Genomic DNA, 22,810 nt, shown 5'->3' with positions numbered 1-22,810 from the left:
CAGACTATGGGTACCGTCTGTATGGAGTTTCTACTTTCCCCCCGTGACTGCTCTAAGATCACCCCTCATCCTCCTGCTCCCCAAGGAATAAACACCTAGCTTGCCCAACCTCTCTCTATAGCTCAGGCCCATCGAGTCCTGGCAACATCCTCGGAAATCTTCTTTGCACCCTTTCCATATTAACAACGACCAAAACTGAACACAGTACTCCAAGTGCAGCCTCACCAATGTATTGTACAACTATAACACGTTCTCCTATATTCTATACTCAATACTCTGACAGAGGAAGGCCAATTTTGCGAAAGTCCTTTGAACCGCCCTGTCCACTTGTGACACCTTAACCATTGTTTGCTCAAAGTACCCAGGGTGCTTCTACGTGGTGGCACGGTGGCGCAGCGGTAGAGTTGATGCCTTGTTGCGCTTGAGGAACCAGATACACGGGTTTGATCCTGATTACGGGTGCTGTCTGTACGGAGTTTTAACGTTCTCCCTGTGACCGCGGGGGTTTTTATGCGAGATCTTTGGTTTCCTCCCACACTCCAAAGACATGCAGGTTAATTGGCCTGGTATGAATATAAATTGTCCCGAGTGTGTGTTGGATAGTGTTAATGTGCAGGGATCGCTGGTTGGCTCGGACTTGGTGGGCCGAATGGCCTGTTTCTGTGCTGTATCTCTAAACTAAACTAAACTAAATCAGTAAACGAGTGCAATGATGGAGTAGATTTCTTCTGAAGAGGTACAGGCCTCAAGTGGCCGAGTGCAAGGATTGGACACAGCCTGCAGCGGTACGGAGTGATGGAGCAATGATAGAGGACACCATCTCGTCGCCAGGCCTTGCCGACCACAGCAACTCCGACCCAGTGCTGCCGCCAGGACAATGGGCCTTTCTGGCCAAGACCAACGAGCCTTTAGATGGGTTCCCAGTCCCGTCGATCGGCGAGCCATCAGGCGAGGTCCCACCCACCGACGAACTTTACTGGGTTGTTCCAGGGACCGTGCACCCACTGGGGTCCTGGTTCACCTCACTCTTCGAACACGCCAGACCCCAATTCCTGCACTTTCTGTTCACTCACCCATGACCTGCTTCCTGTCATAGATAGATGGAGTCTATCTATAGATAGAGTGAGACAGCGCGGAAACAGGCCCTTCGGCCCAACTTGCCTACACCGGCCAACATAGTCCCACCTGCCCGTGATTGGTCCATATCCCTCCACACCTGTCCTATCCATGTACCTGTCTGTTTCTTAAATGTTGGGATAATCCCAGCCTCCAACTACCTCCTCTGGCAGCTTTTTCAATACACCCACCACCCTTTGTGTGAAAAGGTTCCCTCTAGATTCCTAATAAATCTTTTCCCCTTCACCTTAATCTTATGTCCTCTGGTCCTCGATTCCTCTACACTAGGCAAGAGACTCTGTGCATCACCCGATCTATTCCTCTCATGATATTACACACCTCTATATGTTCATCCCTCATCCTCCTGCGCTCCTGGGAATAGAGTCCCAGCCTACTCAACATCTCTTGAAAGCTCTGACCTTGTAGTCTTGGCATTTATAGTCTCATAAATCTTTTCTGTATCCTTTCCAGCTTGATAACATCTTTCCTATAACATGGTGCCCAGAACTGAACACGTTACGGTAAATGAGGCCTCACCAAAGTCTTGTACAACTGTGTTCCTTCTTACTCACTATGCTCTCTGTTCCCACTAACCTTTCCCATTCAGCAAGGCGTGTTTCCTGCATTTCCCTGTCAACTTCAGATTCAGATTAAGTATAGTTCATCATATACTCCACTGTTCACTTCCTCGGCTCAACAGAAAATGTTTTATAATACCATATATCATTTAAACAAAATTAAATTAAAAGAGTACATTGGGAATAAAGGCCTAACAATCTGGAAAAGCTTTACCGTATTTTGAATATACCTAATATTTAGTTCATTCCAAAAATCTACTACCTCCGAAGTGAAGAAGATCTTCTCGAATGTCCTAAATGGTTGACCAGTAATTTTGAGATTACGATCCTTGATTCCAACAAACACATCATTTCTTCACCCATTATGTCAAGACCTACCAGTTTGAATGAGACCATCCCTCATACTTGTAAACTCAAGCATAAGGATCCATTCTACTTGATCCCCCCCCTCACTGGTCAATACCGCCATATTGGGAACCACTCTGGTGAGATTTGACTGCATTCCTGCTATTGCTAACATATTCTTCCTTAGACAATAGACAATAGGTGCAGGAGTAGTTTATTCGGCCCTTCGAGCCAGCTCAAGTGAGTCATTCGAGTCATTCAATGTGATCATGGCTGATCATCCCCAATCAGTACCTGGTTCCTGCCTCCCCATATCCCCTGACTCCACTATCTTTAAGAGCCCTATCTAGCTCTCTCTTGAAAGCATCAAGATAACCTGCCTCCACCGCCCGCTGAGGCAGAGAATTCCACAGACTCACCACTCTCTGTGAGAAAAAGTGTTTCCTCGTCTCCGTTCTAAATGGCTTACTCCTTATTCTTAAACTGTGGCCCCTGGTTCTGGACTCCCCCAACATCGGGAACATGTCCTGCCTCTAACGTGTCCAAGCTCTTAACAATCTTATATGTTTCAATGAGATCCCATCTCATCCTTCTAAACTCCAGAGTGTACAAGCCCAGCTGCTCCATTCTCTGTTATGGAGACTAGACCTGGACACAAAATACCATGTGTGCTGTTTAATAAATAACTTTAGTGAGACACCTTTGGTCTTCTACTCAAATCTTCTTGCAATAAAGTTCAAATTTCATCTATTTTCCTAATTGCTTTAGATTTTAGACTTTCGAGATATAGCACGGAAACAGGTCCTTCAGCCCACCGAGTCCATGCCGACTCTTCACCCCGTTCACTAGCACTACATTGCACACTAGAGACAATTTACAGTTTCACTGAAGCAAGTTAACATACAAACCTGTACGTCTTTTGAATGTGGGAGGAAACAGGAGCACCCGGAGAAAACCCAAGCAGCCTCAGGGAGAACGTACAAACTCCGTACAGACAGCACCCGTAATCAGGATCGAACCTGTGTCTCTGGGGCTGTAAGGCAGCAACTCTACCGCTGCGCCACCGTGCCATTCCGAATGATGCATCGGCCGGGAATCGAACCCGGGCCTCCCACGTGGCAGGTGAGAATTCTTCCACTGAACCACCGATGCCGTTACCTGTTTGCTGCTTGTGGTATCTGTATATCAGCATTCAGTGATTCATGTATAAACTCAGACTCATTTCTTTGAACACCAACCAAGACCTCCTGCCTTACTAATAATAACAATAATACATTTTATTTAATGACGCCTTGCAAGACACGGTCACCTTACGTCACATAATATCAGCAAAAAACATACAATAAGCAACAAAGCATAGCACAACAATTTACGATCGATATAAAATAAGATGCAGTTGGTGCAAAATGAGTAAGCTAGTTTAAAAAGATGGGTTTTAAAAGCGGTTTTGAACTCTGTCATGGAGTCCAGTATGTGGATGTGAGGGGGTAGTGAATTCCAAAGTTTAGGTGCAGCGCCAAAGACCCGGGCTCGATCCTGACTGTGGGCGCAGTCTATATGGAATTTGTACGTTCTACACCACATGGGTTTTCTCAGAGATCATCGGTTTCCTCCCACACTCCAAATGTGTACAGGTATGTAGGTTAATCGGCTTGGTATAATTGTAAAATTGGCCCTAGTGTTAATGTACAGCGATTGCTGGACAATAGACAATTGCTGCAGAAGTAGGCCATTCGGCCCTTCGAGCCAGCGCCACCATTCACTGTGATCATGGCTGATCCTGCCTTCTCCCCATATCCCTTGACTCTGCTGTCTTTAAGAGCTCGGTCAGTGAGGACTCAATGGGCCAAAGGGCCTGTTTCTCTAAACTAAAACTAACTAATCCATCACCGTTCATTCTCGTACTGTTGCTTGAGAAAAAACTTCCCGTTTCCTACCAGGATGGATGACCTCACATTTTTCCGTCTAAGATTCTATTTTCCATGCTGTCGCTCGTTCCTTCTATATCTCCTTGAAGCCGGTCTATATTCTGCTTGTGACTCACGCTGTTACTATGGTTCCACCAACAACTGTGTCGTCTACGGCTGATATCAGGCTAACAGTCCATGATTCTCCATGCTGGAATATTGAGTAAAACATAGTGTGCTGGGGGAACTCAGTGAGTCAGGCAACATCTGTGGAGGTAATCGGTCCACACCCCACGGTTCTGAATGAAGAGACAGAGAGATAGTAAGTGCACCACAGGTTGTGGAAGGTAGCAGGCAGTTAAGGAAGGAGAGCGAGATAAATGGGTTTTCCCTGTATGCTTTGGTGAAGATTGTAAATTATCCCCAGTGTGTAGGATGGTGCTAGTGTACGGGGATCGCTGGTTGGCGCGGACTCAGTGCGCCGAAGGGCCTGTTTCTGCACTGTACCTTTAAATGAAACTCTAAACTAAACTAAATTCAGCAGGTCAGGTAGCTTCTATGGAGGAAATGGAAAGGGTTTGAAGAAGGGTCCCGACTTGAACTGTTGCCAGTCTAGAGAAGGGCCCGACTCGAAACATTGCCTATTCATTCTCTCCTGCTGGGTTACTTCACTACTGTGTTTTACATGATTCCCCCATTACTCTCTCTGTCCTTCCTTAACTATCCATTCTCTCCAGCAGGTGGCGCCAGCAATGGCTGCCTCGCCAACAGTCTGTCTGTCACTTTTTTCTCTGTTGTTTTTATGTTAGTATGTGTTAAATGCATGTTTTTAGTGTTCTTTAGCTTGTTTTATGTGGGGGGGGGAGGGAGGGGAGGGTGTTGGGGGAAACTTTTTCTAACCTCTTACCTCAACAGAGATGTGATATTTTTCCGTATCGTTTCTCCGTCCGCACCGCGGCCTAACATCGAGGAGTTGGCGGCCTTTGCTGGAGACCGTCTTTGAGAGCTCTACCGCAGGTGCCTGCGGACAATATCACGGAGCTCGCGGTCTCTGGAAAGAGCCCGACATCGGGGGCTCCAAGCCACAGGAGCTTGGATCGCCCCAACGTGGGGGGGGATTCAATCGCCCCAACAGATGAGGGAGAAGATTAGACTTTATTGCCTTCCATTACAGTGAGGAATGTGGGGAATCTGCTGTGGTGGATGTTTGCATTAACTTTTATGTAGTTGTGTGTCTTATTGCTTTTTTTAGTATGGCTGTATGGTAATTTGCATATCACTGTACCTTTAGTTGGTACAAGTGACAATTAAAAGTCCTTTGAAACCTTTGAAACTACGTTTGCTACTTTCACGATCTGTGGGTTTGTTCAAGAATTCACATAGTTTAGTTTAGTTTAGAGATACAGAGCAGAAACAGGCCCTTCGGCCCACCGAGTCCTTGCCGACCAGCGATCCCCGCACACTAGCACCATCCTACACACACCAGGGACAATTATTTACATTTATACCAAGCCAATTAACAAACAAACCTGTATGCCTTTTGGAGTGTGGGTGGAATCCGAAGATCTAGGATAACATCTGCACAGGTCACGGGGAGAACATCCAAAACCTGTGCAGACTAGCGCCCGTAGTCAGGATCGAACCCGGGTCGCTGGAGCTGTGAGGCTGCAGTTTTACCGCTGCACCACCGTGCCGCCCTCAATGTCATGATAATGGCAACTGATCTCTCGCTGCCTCTTCATTCAGAACCATGGGAAGTGAACCAACAAGTCCTGGGAATTTATTGAGTTAGTGTTATTAATTTCTCCGATACTTGGTTTAAACAAATGGTAATTTCCTTTAAGTCCTTCACTCTAGATTTATACTTTTCCATAATATTCAGAAGGCTTTTCGTGTCTTCTTTCATGCAAAATATTTCTTTAATTTCTCTGCCATTTCCTTTTTACCCGATGTGGCCTGTCCTGATTCAGTCTGACGTGGACCTGCATTAACATTTGCTAATCTTTTCCTTTCTACAAATCTGTAGAAGCTTTCACAGTTTGTTTTTAATATTCCTCGCCTGCTAATTCCATAATTCAACTGTCCCTTCCTAATCTTGGTCCTCCGTTGCTGTATTCAATACCTTCCGCTGTCCCCACATCACTGTTCCTTATGGTCACATTGACTGGAGACAATGTGCCCAGAAACACAGTGGGTTTCCTCTGAGTGAAAGTTTGTCAGTGGAATGGCTTCTGTGAATTGCCCCTAGTGTGTAGGATGCCAAAGTGGGATAAGATAGAAGTACTGAACAGGATATCGTTTGTCGGCGCGGACTCGGTGAGCCGAAGCGCCTGTTTCCATCTTGTGCCTCTAAACTAAACTAATATTTCTTCTCGTTAGCTAAGGGTGATCCTGTGGTGTGAATGGATCCAGACCACTGTGGGACATCGGCTGATTAATTAGATGTATGTATGTACGTTCCACGTGATTGAAATTATAAGTGTGGCACATTGGCACAGTGGTGGTTTTGCTACCTTACAGCACCAGAGACCCAGGTAAAATCCTGACTATGGGTGCTGTCTATATGGAGTTTGTATATTCTCCCTGTGACTGCAGGCGTTTTCTCTGGTCTCCTTCCACGCCCCAAAGACATTCAGGTTTGTAGGTTATTTGGCTTTGGTAAAATTGTAAATGTTCCCTAAGTGTTGGATACTGCTAGTGCATGGCCTGATCGCTGTTCGGCACAAACTCTCCACACTGTGTCTCTAAAGTCTAAAGCAATTAGAAAAATAGATGATACTTTGAGATATATTGCAAGAAGATTTAAAGTCTAAAGCAAAGTCTATAAGCCTTCTGCAAGGAATATTTAAGGCACTAATATCGCAAGTAGACAGAAACAAATCAGCTACACAAGCCTTACAGCGTTTACAGTGCCGAAGACCCGGGTTCGATCCCGACTACGGGTGCTGTCTGTACGGAGTTTGTGCCATCTCCCTGTGACCATGTGGGTTTCCTCCAAGATCTTCGGTGTCCTCCCAAGACATACAGGTTTGCAGGTTAATTGGCTTCGTATAAGTGTAAAACAAAAAGTAGTCCCTAGTGTGTGTAGGATAGTGTTAGTGTGCGGGGATCGCTGGTCGGTGCGGTCTCCGTGGGCCGAAGGGCCTGTTTCTGCGCTGTATCTCTAAACTAAACTAAACATTAAACATCATGTTTAATTAAAGTCTCCTGTCAACGTTTTGCAGGGTTTGTGCGATGTTCAACACCAGTGATGAATCAGCGAACAGGAAAGCGATCCAGAACCTTGTGTCATGGTGTGAGAACAACCCAGCCCTTAACGTCAACAAAACAAAATAGTTGGTTGTTGACTGAAGGAAGCAGGAAGGTGAACACAGCCCTGTCCTCATCAATGGAGCTGCTGTAGAGATGGTCGACGGCTTCACATTCCTCAGTATCCATGTCACCAGCAAACTAGCCTGGACCCTTCACACTGATGCATAGATCAAGAAAGCTCATCAGCCCACTTACTTTCTTAAGCACCTCAGGAGATTCAGCATGTTCAAGGGGATTCTCTCAAACCTGGACACATGCACTCTAGAACACATTGTGTCTGCATGCATCTCAGCCTGGTCTGGTGTCCACTCTGTTCTTGACCACCTCAGCCTGCAGAGAGTGTTGAACACAGCCCAGGCCATCGCAGGCTCATCACTTTTTCCACTCAGCCCATCTCCACTGCGTGTTGCATTATGGAAGCTGGAAGTGTCGTCACCCTCTCCAGTTCCTTTGCTACCTTCTGGGAGAAGATACAGGAGCTTCAAAGCTCGGACATCTACACTTAAATTTTCCCACGGCTATCAAACTCCTGAAGCAATCCCTTCTTTCACATCCCCCTTCCTGGAGGCATTGCCAGGTACTTTTAAGGGCCTGCCCCATTTACATGACCTTTACATGCGACTGCCGTCACCCGTCATAGTGTTGACCAGAAAGACGCAACGACTCTTTGGAGACCTCTCATGACCATAGTAGACCTCTCTCGACCATACAGCCGATGGTCGTGAGAGGCCTCCACAGAGTCATAGCGTCTTTCTGGTTGCCGCTGAATTATCAACATGTTGAAAATTTCGGCGACCTATGACGTGTGCCGGCAGTTGCCTGCAAAGGTCGCGTAAGTGGGACAGGCCCTTTACTCTTAAATCTCTCTCATTTGGTTATTACATATTTCCACAATTTTTTTTTTTGCACTACTTCAGATTGCAACATTTCGCAGTATCTATGTTTAATGTTTAATGTTTTCTCTATGAACTTAATACAAAAAGGGAACTTAAAAGCACACACGTGAAACTCCAGATGCTGGAGCGTTCAATAGGTCAGGCAGCGTCTCTGGAGAACATGGATAGGTGACATTTCTGGTCCTGATCCTTCTTCAGATTGATGATATACTTCTAGTAGCCATTACTTTCCCTCTCTCCCCATTCCCTCCCCCTTCACAGTTCTCCCACCAGTTTTACTGTCTCCGACTACATTCTATCTCTGTCCCGCCCCCTCCCCTGATATCAGTCTGAAGAAGGGTCTCGACCCGAAACATCACCCTTTCCTTCTCTCCAGAGATGCTGCCTGGCCCGCTGAGTTACACCAGCATTTTGTGTCTACCTTCGATGGTAAACACCTTGGTATACATGGCAATAAAATAATCTGAATCTGGAAGGTTGGAGTTTGCACATTACTGGTCCAACAAGGTCCAGGGTTACCTTGGCTGATGTTGGAAACAGATCAAAGGTAGACCAATTTTGAGTCGAGAGCCTTCTCCAGATTCTGAATCTTCAGATTCTTCAGGGTCTGAAGAAGGGTCCCGACCCGAAACGTCACCCATCCTTTTTCTCCAGAGATGCTGCCTAACCCGCTGAGTTACTCCAGCACTTTGTGTCTATCTTTGGCATAAATCAGCATCTGCAGTTCCTTGTTTCTATACTTGGAGTAACTCAGCGGTTCAGGCAGCATTTCTGGATATAATATCTGGTCCAAGGATCTTTCAGTGCTTCTACTCTGGGGCTGTAGAAAGCATCTTGTCCGGCAACATCTCAATCTGGTTTGGGAACAGCTCTGCCCAGGACAGGAAGGCTCTGCAGAGAGTAGTGCGTTCGGCCGAACACACTATGGGAACTACACTCACCCCTCTGCAGGACCTATACACCAGGAGGTGCAGACCCAGAACCAGCAACATAATGAGGGACCTCTACCACTCCAGCTGCTACGGTCAGGCAAGCGCCTCGGCTGTCATGCTGTGAAAACAGAGAGGATGAGACGGAATTTCTTCCAACAGGCCATCAGGATTGTAAACTCTTATTTCACCAGGGACTAATTTACTAATTTACTGTTGTGTTGTGCCTTTTTTAATTTTTTTTTTCTAAAATGTAAATACTGATTTTGTTCTATTCTGTTCTGTTCTGCTGTTCTGTATTTTTTGCACAATCCGTAGGCATTGTCACTTTCATTTCACTGCACATCTTGTATGTGTATGTGACAAATAAACTTGACTTGACTTGACCAGGGAATGAACATCACTGGAAACAGCCAGTGTTGAGATAAAACCAGTCGATGGGCTTTTGTACATCATACTGCACGATGCCAGAAATACACTCAGCACTGATGTAGATGCACTTTTGGATGATAGCCAGGGTCAGGTGGTTTTGGGGGAAAAGGCACAAAAGTGAGACTGAAGTGAACAACCAGGTCACCATTATCCTAATGAATGCAGGAGGAAGCTCGAGGGGTTGATTCTTAAGCTATTAAATTCACATGGAAATAAAAATATGAAATCATTAATGTCTGGTTTGCAGCTTTATGGGCCTGCCACACTTAGGCGATTTTTTTCGGCGACTGTCGTAGCTGAAAATCCAGCGACTGGACCCCCCCCCCCACGACAATGTCTACAACAACTTACCACCTAATCGACGTCAAGCTAGGGCAAGCAACCGACAACCGGCAACCCATTAGGACATCCACCTACGACCACACTACGACAACCGAAGTTAACATATGTCCACCCTCGACAAGCTACGATTCTGTCGGCGACAACTGCAGACAACTGAGGACAATTCAGTCACCGGTTGACGTTGATTGACGTAGGGAATCGCCAATGGAATTCACCAAACTCAGCACCGGCGACAACTAACGACAAGCCAACAAGAGGACATGACTTCAGAATTAAGGGACAGAAGTTTAGGGGTAATATGAGGGGGAACTTCTTTACTCAGAGAGTGGTAGTGGTGTGGAATGAGCTTCCAGTGGAAGTGGTGGAGGCAGGTTCATTGGTATCATTTAAAAATAAATTGGATAGGCATATGGATGAGAAGGGAATGGAGGGTTATGGTATTAGTGCAGGCAGGTGGGACTAAGGGAAAAAAAGTTGTTCGGCACGGACTTGTAGGGCCGAGATGGCCTGTTTCCGTGCTGTAATTGTTATATGGTTTATATGGTTAACTGTCGCCGAAAAGTTTTGAACACTTCAAAATCCAACGGCGACCAGAAAAACACTGCAATTCTTTGTGTGACTGAGGAGGCGACTCACGACCATCCAGGCGACACCCCGGTGACCATGTGGCGACAGCCCAGTCACCTGTAGTCGCCTAACAAATCGCTAAAGTGGGACAGGGTCATAAGAAACAGAGCGGCCAAGTGGAGCAATGGTAGAGTTGCTGTTTACATCGCCAGAGACGCGGGTTTGATCCTGACTATGGTGTTGACGGTATGGAGTTTGTACGTTCTCCCCGTGATCTATACGTGGGTTTTATCACAGTGCTCCCGTTTCCTCCCACACTCCAAAGACTACAGGTTTGTAGGTTATTTGGCATCTATAAATTGTAAATTATCCCTAATGTGTAGAATGGTGCAAATGTACGAGGTGATCACTGGTTGGCACGGACTCGGTGGGCCAAAAGGCCTGTTTCCACGTTGTATCTCTGAAGTCTAAATTTCTGACTTGCCGCACATTTCCTCCACTTCCCTTAAACTGATCTCCCAATTTCTAGAAGGTAGACACAAAATGCTGGAGTAACTCAGCGGGACAGGCAGCAACTCTGGAGAGAAGGAATGGGTGACGTTTCGGCTCGAGATCCTTCCCAATTTCAAGAGTCGTACAGCATGGAAACAGACCCTTTGCCCCAACTTGCCACACCGACCAATATGTCCAATCTACTGTAGTCCCACTTATAAGGTCATAAGTGATAGGAGGAGAATTAGGCCATTTGGCCCATCATGTCCATTCAATCATGGCTGATCTATCCCTCCCTCCTAACCCCATTCTCCTGCTTCCTCCCCATAACCTCGGACACCCATACTAATCTATCTACCTCTACCTTAAAAATATCCACTGACTTACTTAGGTTAGGCCCACATCCCTCCAAACCTGTCCTCTCCACGTACCTTGAAGAGCTGTTAGGAACTTCAGTCACTGATCCATTTCACCAACTGCATCGCTCACTTGGTAATTGCGCCCAGCAACATTTATAATGAAAGATTAATTCCTGTGACATGATTATAATTAAAAACACACACAACTGTTACACATGGGAAACTATGCAGGGAATTTTAACCAACAGGCATTTGCTATTTTACCTTGCACAATTTAGCAGTACTGCTACAACCCACCAGAGGGTGCCGAGATTAATTGGCATCTAATGACTAAAAAGTTGAACTTTCTTTTCATGGTTTGTCACGGGTCAAAATACCAAATCCAAATTATAGCGATGTGTAAACATAGCCGTTATTTTGCCATCTGTGAGAAAACCCAGAAGGATTTAGGCTAATCTGCTACAAATTGTTTGGTGTCGTGGTTCGGCTAGAACTCGATGGTCCCGACCACGGGGGAAAATGGAGGAGGACTGACTATACTTTGTGCCTCCCACCGCAGTGAAGAATACTGTGGTGGATGCTGGTGTTAATTTTTATTCTGTATTGTGTGTTCTTTTTTATTGTACTGCTGCTGGCAAATTCATTTCACTGCACTTCATTGATACTGTGTATGTGATTAATACATCTTGATTGATTGATTGATGCCTACTTGTTCTTTAGTAACTTGTCAGTTTCTTTGTTGAACTAAATTAAGGCGCATGTTGCAATCAAAAGCGCTTGAACAATTGGTTGGGAAGAAAGCCAAACTGTAAGAAAGACGACTGGCCTGAAAGATTTTCTTGCCAGTAGGATTCCAAGGGCTGAATTGTCACCTAGAATTTACAGTATATGTTCTTTACAAAATAGTAAATTGCCCTGGTTGGTTCCACAGATCAATCTTCAAACATAATTTGACACCAAGCCCCATGAAGACACATATTGGGACACAATGGGTACGAAGGAACTGCAGGTTTTGGTTTCAATCGAAGAGAGACATAAAATGCTTGAGTAACTCAGAGGGACAGGCAGCATCTCTGGAGAGAAGAAATGGGTGACGTTTCGGGTCGAGACCCTTCTTCAGACTGATGTCAGGGGAGTGGGAGGTACAGAGATAAAATGTAGTCGGAGACAGTAAAGGGGCTGTCCAACTTGGGCGACACAATTGGCGAGTTTTGAAGAGTTTGAAAAAATGTTGAAGACCTCCCTTCAACCTATCTTCGACTACCCTCGATTATCTACGACTAACATGCCGACCTACTACAACCTACTACGACTAAACCTACAAGTAAAAAAAGTATAGATTTTTTCCATGGCGACCTTTTATTACTCGCGGGCATATTTTAACATATTGAAAAAAAATACCGTGACCTAGCTGAGGCCTCGAGTACGCGGAGACCACACTCGAGCATGAAGGAGAGTTACAACGACGTCCTACCACCTTGTGTCGATCATGCTGTGAGTATGAGTCGAAGGAAAACTCACCAGAACTCACGGATTAGGTCGCCCAAGTGGGACAGGCCCTTTAGACTGATAGGGGAACTGGGAAGGGGAGGGGATGGAGAGAGAGGGAAAGCAAGGGTTACTTGAAGTTAGAGAAGTCAATGTTCATACCACTGGGGTGTAAGCTGCCCAAGCAAAATATGAGGTGCTGTTCCTCTAATTTGCGCTGGGCCTCACTCTGACAATGGAGGAGGACCAGGACAGAAAGGACATGGGGAGGGGGAATTAAAGTGCTGAGCAACCGGGCGGGAGATCAGGTAGGTTTAGGCGGACTGAACGGAGGCGTTCAGCGAAATGATCGCCAAACCTGCACTTGTTCTCGCCGATATACAGGAGTTCACATTTGGGACATGTTGGCCAAAGGTTTGGTCCTAGGAATGGATCTTCAGCGATACAGAGAGATTCAGGGATCGAACTAGCAACACAATGTATTGTGGATCATGAACCTCATAACGTGTAACAACTGCACGCAGATGCTGGTTTAAATCGAAAGTAGACACAAAATGCTGGAGTAACTCAGCGGGTGAACCTCATATTGATAGATTGCTAATTTTCTGTGGAAGACATTTATGGTACATTTCCCCTTAAACCCTTTCCTCTCACTTAATACTTATCTTTTTCATACCCCGACCATGAGATGAAGATTCGGACCGTACAGTGCCAGAGACCCGGGTTCGATCCTGACAACGGGTGCTGCCTGTACAGAGTTCGTACGTTCCCCCTGTATGTTCCTAAAATTGTAAATTGGCCCTATTGTGTAGGATGATGTTAGTTTACAGTGTGATTGCTGGTCTGCGGGTCGCTGGGTCAAACGGAGTGTTTCCGCACTGTATCATTAAAGTCTATATTCTAGTCTAAATACCCGAGCCTTTTCCAATGGGAACATTTGCCCACATCCAGAAGGAATGTCATTTTAAAATCATAGAGGTGAGTTTAGAGATACAGCACTGAAACAGGCCCTTCGGCCCACCGAGTCCACACCGAACAGTAATCCCCATACACTAACACTATCCTACCTACACCAGGGACAAGTTACAAATATACCAAGCCAATTAACCTACAAACCTATACATCTTTGTATTGTGGGAGGAAACCCAGAGAAAACCCACACAGTCATGGGGAGAACATACCAATTCCGTACCGATAGCACCAGTAATTAGGGTTGAACCCGAGTCTCTAGTGTTGTAAGGCGGCAACTCTATGGGCGTGCAACTGTGGCATTATAAAGTCACCCAACATGGAAACAGGTCCTACATCCCAACTTGCTCATGCTCACCTAGATGCCCCAACCAAACTTGTTCCATTCGCCCCCTGTTTAGCCCATATCCCTCTATCCTATGTACCATGTACCCGGCCAAATGCCTTTTAAATGGAGTTATAGTGCCTGCCTCAACTGCTTCCTCTGGCAGCTTATTCCATATACCTACCACCTTCTTAGTGAGGACTTGGCATCGAACCTATCATTGAATCAGGACCACAATTATTTGCACGGGGTGGCACAGTGGCGCAGAGGTCGAGTGCCAGAAACCAGGATTCAATCCTGAATATGGGTGCTCTCTGTGTGGAGTTTATATTTTCTCCCTGTGGACCGCGTGGGTTTTCTCCAGGTGCTCCAGTTTCTTCCCAGATTCCAAAGATGTGCAGGTTTGTAAGTTCGTTGGCTTCCGTGCTTCCGAAAATTGTCCCAAGTGTGTAGGATAGTGCTAGTGTATGGGGTGATCTCTGGTCAGCACAGACTCCGTGGGCCGAAGGGCCTGTTTCCACGCTGTATCTCTAAACTGAACTAAACAAATCTTTGAAATCAAAATCTCTGTCTATATAATGGGCTTGCTGAATGTAACTTATAAAGTGTTGGAATAACTCAAAGGTCTTAGGCAGCATCTATAGTGCGGGTGTCAAGGGTTATGAGGAGAAGGCAGAAGAATGGAGTTGAGAGGGAAAGATGGATTAGCCATGATTGAATGGTGGAGTAGACTTGATGGGCCGAATGGCCTAATTCTGCTCCTTGAACTTAGGAACGTATGACGTTATGAGTCTGTGCCGACCAGCGATCAATAATGATCCTTCTTCAGTCTTCTATGGAGGTTGCTCATCCATTCCCTCCACGGATGCTGCCCGACCCACTGAGTTACTCCTGCACTCTGTGTTTTGTGTTTTGCTCTGGACTCCAACATCTGCAGGTCCCTGTGTCTCTTGCTGAAATGGTGTTGGTGAAAAGTTGCTTCCCAAAAGAGTACAGTCACAATCATTCCAGGAAATAAGAGCACTCAAAAGGGTTAAGCATCAATTACCCTTTTAATACTTTAAGGAGAAAATTCTGAAAATGAATTATTTGTGATAGTGGGCTGTGGCAGACTTCCAAGACACATGAGTGGCACATTGTTTAGCCTTGCTAATTTCTACGGCAACTCAATGAGGCACACAGCAGTTCAACGTTAATCTTTCACTTCATGTGTTGCTGTTTATCATTCCAGGAACACGTCGTGTCGTTTTGTTGGAATCCATGGAAAGTTATTTTCTACGAAAATGGCAAACCTGAAATTGATTGTGGCACCACGATCTCCCCAAGGCTCTCGCACAATGGAAGCCAGCCCCAGCACAAACTGTTCTGCTTTGCACGGCCCTGTAGAACACGATGTACTCCTTTCCCATTCACTTCCCAGTAGATCGGCCATGGCTTGGATTGTGACGGAGATGGAGGGGTTTGGCTCGATGGATTGATTGATCGATTGAACGCTTCCACCTCCAAACAGGCCCATTGGCCCACCGAGTCCAGGCCCACCAGCGATCACGCGATCATACTGGCTCTGCATTACACCACTCTCGCATACCAAATAATTCAAAATAAGCTCGGAACTGCATAGACTTGGGGCAATGGTTTTGTCTTTTTTTCACTATTTGTCTTTTTTCACTATTATTGTTTATCTGTTTTTAAATGTATGCATGCATGTATGTGTACGCGCACACACACACACACACACACACACACACACACACACACACACACACACACACACACACACACACACACACACATACACACACACACATACACACATACACACACACATGCACACACACATACACATACACACACACATACACACACACACACACACACACACACACACACACACACACACACACACACACACACACACACACACACACACACACACACACACACACACACACACACACACATGGGGGGGAACCTCGCCAGAGACCCCGGGTTCGATCCCGACCACAGGACAGCACCAGGTTTGTACGTTCTCCCTATGACCGCGTGGGTTTTCTCCGAGATCTTCAGTTTCTTCCATCACTCCAAAGACATACAGGTATGTAGGTTAATTGGTTTGGTATAATTGTAAAATTGTCCCTCGTGTGTGTAGGATGGTGTTGAAGTGCGTGGATCACTGGTCGGTGCAGACTCAGCGGGCTGAAGGGCCTGTTTCCGTGATGTATCTCTAAACAAAACTAAAAGAGCTCTTGATCTGAAGAAACAAGTTGCATCTCAAGCTGCAACATTCACCCACAGCCCAAAAGCAACACACTTTGAGCGGGAGTTTGAGTTTCATGAGTTCACTTGGTCTAGTTATATATTAAAACTGTGTGGCTGCCGCCAGCCGCCTGGCGTCCGGATGCCTTTCTGCCTTTTGATTCGCTGCTCCTTCCTATCAGCTTCCAACACACTTCAACACAAAGTTGCAAGACAGGAACACTCTGAACTTTTCACCTCAATGGGATATCACAGCAAGTGCTTCAACAGGAGGGGGAGGGTCAATTGGTATTGCAATTGGAATTGCTGCAGCAGGCAGGGAAGGTGAAATTGGAATTTTTTTTCAATCCACTGCTGAGGGAGGCAGGGGAGTGCTGGAATCTTACATTTGGGAACGGGTTCAGTTCCATTGGAGAAGACGGGTGCATGGTGGAATATTGGGTTGGGGGATCACACCATTGGGGGAGCAGACCCAACGGGTCTGCACTTGGTCTAGTAACACATAAATTGCTTGCATGTCAATGAAAACCAGAAGAATAAAAGCAAATCTCTTTTAAATAATGTCTTTATGTTCAATGGTATCACGTGCCTGTTTATTCTGTTATAACGAGAAACGGCTTAGGAATGAATCTCCTCCATCAAGAACGCACAGCAGCCTTTTGTCTTGTGAGCCAACAAGTGTTTTGGATTTGAGCCCCTCACTGAAAAATTTAGGAGTGAAAATGTTGGCTGCTGCTCATTTTCTTGAGGAGTCAAGAGTCACGAGTGTTTAATTGCCGCGTGGACTGAAGACGGAACAATGACATTCTTAATGTTTAAGAAGGAACTGCAGATGCTGGAAAAATCGAAGGTTGACAAAAATGCTGGAGAAACTCAGTGGGTGAGGCAGCATCTATGGAACGAAGGAATAGGTGACGTTTCGGGTCTCGACCCGAAACGTCACCTATTCCTTCGTTCCATAGATGCTGCCTCACCCGCTGAGTTTCTTCAGCATTTTTGTCTACCAATGACATTCTTAATGGCAGCCGCGTAACAGGGAAAACTCAATATAGAAACATAGAAAATAGGTGCAGGAGTAGGCCATTCAGCCCTTCGAGCCCGCACCGCCATTCAATATGATCATGGCTGATCATCCAACTCAGTATCCTGTACTTGCCTTCTCTCCATACCCCCTGATACCTTTAGCCACAAGGGCCACATCTAACTCCCTCTTAAATATAGCCAATGTACTCGCCTCAACTACCTTCTGTGGCAGAGAATTCCACAGATTCACCACTCTCTGTGTGAAAAATGTTTTTCTCATCTCGGTCCTAAAAGATTTCCCCCTTATCCATAAACTGTTACCCCTTGTTCTGGACTTCCCCAACATCGGGAACAATCTTCCTGCATCTAGCCTGTCCAACCCCTTAAGAATTTTGCAAGTTTCTATAAGATCCCCCCTCAATCTTCTAAATTCCAGCGAGTACAAGCCGAGTCTATCCAGTCTTTCTTCATATGAAAGTCCTGACATCCTAGGAATCAATCTGGTGAACTATATTTTTCAAAATCCGATATTAGTGCAAATAAAAATCTCTTCTGTAACCAAGAGAGTTTGTGGTTCATAGCTTAGTTGATGTTGGTACTCGCAGGTTCATTTGCTTAGTTTAGTTTACAGATACAGCACGAAAGAGGCCCTTCGGCCCACTGAGCCCACGCCAAACAGTGACCCCCGCACACTAACACACACTACACACACTTGGGGCAATTTACAATTTTTACCAAAGCCAATTAGCCTCCAAGCCTGTAACATAGAAACATAGAAACATAGAAATTAGGTGCAGGAGTAGGCCATTCAGCCCTTCGAGCCTGCACCGCCATTCAACATGATCATGGCGGATCATCCAACTCAGTATCCCGTACCTGCCTTCTCTCCATACCCCCTGATCCCCTTAGCCACAAGGGCCACATCTAACCCCTCTTAATCGAACCCGGGACTCGACTACCCTCTGTGCTGTTCCAGAGATTCACCATCTCTAAAAAAGCTTCTCCATCGTGCCCCCCCCTAGCTGTTCAACTTCCCTAACATCGGGAGCAATCTTCCTGCATCTAGCCTGTGTTGGGTGGAGCCCCTCTCAATTCCTGAATTCTGAGAGATAAACCAAGTCTATCCAGTCTTCTTCCAAGACAGTCCACAGATGGCGGTCTGGTCAACCTTCCGTTTCCCTCTATTCCTGGGCATTCCTCATTTGCCAAAAACTATACGCAATATGAGGTGCAACCAGTAGAAATATCCCTGCTCAACTCACCGGACATTTGCTAGGAAAGCCACCTCATATTCCGCTTGGGGAGCCTCTGCATCCTGGGGTGGCATAACCCGACATTCCAGATAAATCGAATTCTCCCAAATGTACAAATGATGTGCAGTCCCCGTGGTCAGCTGTCGAACCCGGGTCCCTGGTGCTGTCCTCAGCATCTCCCGCTGCTGTCTCCTCCCATCCCAATGGCCTGAACGTTCGGGCTGGAGCCTCCTCCCTTTTTTGGCGGGGAGGTCAATCCGTTTAATTCTTGTCCCCGCCAAACCATGCCATGAGGCCCCCAGTCAATATGCTCAACACCGACATTGGAGGAACAGTCTCAAGCTTGGGGAGTCTGCATCCTGGGGCCCGAAATGTTGCCCTTTTTGTTAGTCCTTGCTGTCTCCTCCCCTCCTCATAGATGCTGTCTCCTCCCACCCCCTGAGTTCGGGCTCCCCTCCTTTTTTGTGTCTTGTCCCCGCCCCAGCCATCCCCCCAGATCAGTCTGAAGAAGGTTTTGGCCCACATGTTGCCTATTTACTTCGCTCCATCTGTAGAGGCTGCTGCACCCCGCTGAGTTTCTCCAGCCTTTTTGTCTACCTTCGATTTTCCAGCATCTGCAGTCCTTCTTAAACACCATGCTCTCTAGATTCAGATCCGTTCAATTTTAATTGTCATTGTCAGTGTACAGTACAGAGACAACGAAATGCTCTAGTCTACTGTACATCTGTCGAGGATTCACTGACAGACTGAATCTGGAATCAACATACTCACACCATACTGATCCTTCTTCAGACCCACACCTAACCTCTCCCTCGCTCCCCCCCCTCTCTCCCCTGCACCCAACCTGGATGGATGTGCACCCCCCCACCCCCCCCCCCCCCCCCCCCCCCCTGCCTTAAAAAATTCCATTGACCGCCACAGATTCACTGCCCTATGATTAAAGAAATTCTTCCTCATCTCCTTCTGAAAGGAACGTCCTTTAATTCTGAGGCTGTGTCCTCTGATCCTAGACTCTGCCATGAGTAGAAACACCCTCTCCACACCCACTCTATCCAGGCCAGGTTCGATCCTGCCCTCGGGTGCCGTCTGTGTGTGCGTGAAGTTTGCACATTTTCCTCGTGAGGTATCCTCAGGGTGATCCGCTTTCCTCCCGCATTGCGAAGATGTGTGGGTCTGTGGGTTAAATGGTCTCGAACTCGGAGAATGCCCCTAGCGGGTCCGTAGGAGTTCGTGGATGTCCCGCAGCAGCTTGTAATGCTAACGGTAGGTACTCGGGAAATCCGGTAAACTCGCAATGTTTTGTCAACACTGTGAAAAATGTCCACGAGTAAAAAAATACTTTTCACTCGCACGAGCCGCTACGAGACATCAACGATCTCCTACGCTACGGATCAGGGGAAACTCAGGAGAACTCTTGAATTACCTCGTACAGTGGGAATTACCTCGTACAGTCACCCTTTGCTGTGGCGAACCAGGCCTGGGACCGCACGTGGCCGCATACGCGCCCCCCCCCCGGCTCGCTCTTTGTTCTCAGCGGCACGGCTCTTTGGGTCCATTTTTGGTGGCCTCGTGCTGGGTCCCTCGTCATTCTCTGTCGCCCCCTGCTGGGTCCCTCTTAGTTCTCAGCCCAGGAGCTTTCTGCTTGGCCTGGCGAAGCTGGCCATCCGCGTGCGGTCTGCCTGAGCCGGCTGCCTGCCCCGTTTCCGAGGTTAAGTCCGCGCCCGGGGGGGTATTGGAAAGGAACTACGCGCTGTCCACGGGCGCCCTGGGGGATTTCCGGGACCGCTGGGCACCGCGGGGGGTGGAATACATCTTTGACAAAGATTGTAATATAGTTGTATAATAGTATATTTAGTTATGTATACAAGAATGGGACATAAGAATATTTGTTTGGATAATTAGGTGATTTTGTATTATGGTGATGGATTGGTTTGGTATTACTATGTATTGTTTATATTATTATAATAAATGATTAAACTTATTTTTGTTTAAAAAAAGAATCTTCCTGCAGCTGCGCTGTGCATCCTGCCAGGCCCAGGTACAGTTTACGTCATGTATTATAGGGGATTCATCCAACAGAAGCACATTTGACAAGGGTTAGCTTGCACAGTTATTAAACAAATAGGATCAGTTTGATCAAGGTGTGGGTGAAATTTTAGTTTCCTCCTGAATGTTTGCACAATTTAGCCACATCGCTTGGGATTATATTCACAGCACTGCAATACAAAAATGAGTGGCCTGTACGAGATGGGGGTAAAATCAGAGTGCTCACTAATCTTAAAATCTTGTGGTGAATTATATTAAAAGCACTTTTCAAAACAACATTATAAAATCAATGTTAAAATCAGTTCCTGATAATCAATGTCTTCTAGGATAAAATTCATGAACACTCAGTGGCTCAGCTGGTAGAGCTGCTGCCTCTCAGCTCCAGAGAACCAAGTTCGATCTTGTCCTGGGGTGCTGTCTGTGTGGAGTTTGCATGTTATCCCTGTGATGCCGTGGGTTTCCTCTGGGTGCTCCTTTCTTCTGAAACTTTGGAAACAGTTTCATTTTCGACTGATAAAATCAGTCACACTTTATTTTTCCTGTGCATCAGGATTGTGCTTCATGGATGGGTCCATTTCTGTTATATGGTGGCCCCTGTCAAAGCCACATCTAGTAAGAACATTTTGAGATGACTTGAGCCGTTGAGTTACTGTGATCCAGACTGAATATATAACTGCCGGACAAAAGCTCACGGCTATAATAAGGTCATGTTCTGTACATGGTAAACATAGCACATGGAAAGGTGCAGCGCATGAACAGGCCCTTCGGCCCACATTGTCCATGCTAGTAAACGGAGAGAGGATATAGTTAGAGAGAGAGAGGGGGGAGAAAGAGAGAGAGGACAATGAGGGGGGTGTGGTGTGGGGGTGTGTGGGTGTGGAGAGGATAGAGAGAGGGAGAGAGAGAGAGGGGGAGAGATAGAATGAAGGGAGAAATAGAGAGATGGACAGGGAAGGAGCGAAGGAGAGAGATGGAGAGAGACAGAGAGAGAGGGGGTGAGCAAGAATAAGAGAGTAAAGAGGGGACAGGGAACAGGTAAGGAGAGAGAGAGAGAAAGAGAGAGAGAGAGAGAGAGAGAAAGAGAGAGAGAGAACTGGAGAAAGAGAGAGAGAGAGTGAGGACAGGGAGAGATTGAGGGAGGAGAGAGAGAGCAAGAGAGAGGACAGAGAATGAGAGAGAGGCCAGTGAGAAAGGGCAGAGAGGGTAAAGAGAAAGAGGAATAAAGGGAGAAAGCATGAAGAGAGAGAGAGAGAATTACGTACTGTATAGAGGGAGATGGTAAGAGCATAAATAGAGAATAAAGAGATAGAGAGGGGGGGATAAAGAGGAGGTTGGGAGAAAGGGAGGGAGAGGATAGAGAGAAAAAGGTTGGAAGAAAGAGAGCAAGACAGGTGAAGGAACGAAGGGGAAGGAAAGAATAAAAGATGACTATATTGAGAAAGACAGGATACAATAAACAGAAGGAGAGGGTGTTGCAAGCTGGATGTGATGCTTTAGCCTTTGAGAAGCCAAAGAGTAAATAACAGTGTGGCTGGTGTGCACAGAGATTCCTGTTCCATGAAGTGTAGAAGCCACGGAACTGGTTCTGTTCCGGGAATGACCGGGAACAGAGGGGCAGGCACTGGCTATGTCAATGTGTCCAATCACTCGATTCCCAGCAATTGCTGGGCCACTGACTTCTGTTTCAACAGAATCTTAATAAACATCTCTGAAGCACATACTGATGTCTTTCAGCGGGGATGGACAGGTAATTCAGGAATTCTCTGGCCCGGAATTAGACCTGACATCCTGGGGTGCAGCTGCAGGCAAGGTCTCCCTCCCTGGGCTACATTCTTTGCAGTCACGCGCTTCCTCCTCTGCTGAAGAGTAGCGTTAGTGGAGCTCTCTTCATCAGTTTGCCCAATGGAATCGAGTGAGGAGGAGACTGGGTGGAAAAGTCAAGTCAAGTCAAGTTTATTCGTCACATACACATACGAGATGTGCAGTGAAATGAAAAGTGGCAAATGCTCGTGGTCTTTGTGCAAAAAGACAAACAAACAAACAACCAAACAAACTACAATCATAAACACACACGGTCTTTTACATTAAATATTGTGGGTGGAAGGAAAAACGTTTAGTAAAGTTAGTCCCTGGTGAGATAGGAGATAGGTGAGATAATGCCCCGACATTAGCTTC

General features: G+C 46.4%; 1 non-coding gene across 1 annotated transcript; it reads right to left on the bottom strand.

The window, feature by feature from the left end:
• Positions 1 to 3,120: 3,120 nt before the first annotated feature.
• Positions 3,121 to 3,191, bottom strand: trnag-gcc (transfer RNA glycine (anticodon GCC)). The gene has a single exon. It is a non-coding gene; the product is annotated as a tRNA-Gly (tRNA).
• Positions 3,192 to 22,810: the final 19,619 nt, after the last annotated feature.

The sequence above is a fragment of the Leucoraja erinacea genome, chromosome 33 (assembly GCF_028641065.1).
Source record: "Leucoraja erinacea ecotype New England chromosome 33, Leri_hhj_1, whole genome shotgun sequence".
Taxonomy (NCBI): Eukaryota; Metazoa; Chordata; class Chondrichthyes; order Rajiformes; family Rajidae; genus Leucoraja; species Leucoraja erinaceus.
Note: the sequence above shows the minus strand (reverse complement) of the source record. Positions and strands in the feature narration are given on the sequence as shown.